A 738-nucleotide genomic window follows, 5' to 3' on the forward strand; every position below is an offset into this window, starting at 1 on the left:
TGTTAAAAGCAATTCAGCACTAGCCTGTGACTTATTTATAAATATTGTAAATCTGTGTAGGTAAGAGTTTAAGTTGGGAGTGTGTATGTCTCAGTATTTTTTAAATTATTTAAGGGAAGACTTTTCTATCAAAACTTGGAATTTTTGGACCAACTGCTTTTATGGCTTGAGTTGTAGACCCATTCCTGCATGTGTGTTTAAATGTGGAAGAATTCGTGAACCACCCAGGCGCCCCTCCCCGGCAGTTTCTAAAGGTCGTGCTGCTCCAGCGAATATGTGCTCCCACAGGTCCCTGAACTTGACTCTTTATACCACACGAGGCGGACAGACCGGAAGCTCTACGCTAAGCACCCTCAGGGTGGGCTGGGACCACTACTGGCCTCTCTGATTTTGCAGCGCTCCGGGGATCCCTGGGCTGGAGTGCCCGGGACAGCAGCGGGGGAGGGCTCCTTTGTTCCGACAGCGCGGTCAGGTGGGAAGGACGTGCGCAGGGAGGCCGGCCGGCAGAACCGAGAGCGGCGCGCGGACATGCAGCCCCAGGCGCTCCCGGCGCTCGGGCTGGCGCTCTCGCTGCTGCTCCCGCCACCACGCCCCGCCCCCCCGCCCTGCCCCGCGCCACGCTTCAACACCACCTGGGAGGCCCTGGACGCCCGCCCACTGCCGGCCTGGTTTGACCAGGCCAAGTTCTGCATCTTCATCCACTGGGGGGGTGTTCTCCGTGCCCAGTTTCGGAAGCAA

Source organism: Zalophus californianus, chromosome 4 (genome assembly GCF_009762305.2).
Source record: "Zalophus californianus isolate mZalCal1 chromosome 4, mZalCal1.pri.v2, whole genome shotgun sequence".
NCBI classification, from domain to species: Eukaryota; Metazoa; Chordata; class Mammalia; order Carnivora; family Otariidae; genus Zalophus; species Zalophus californianus.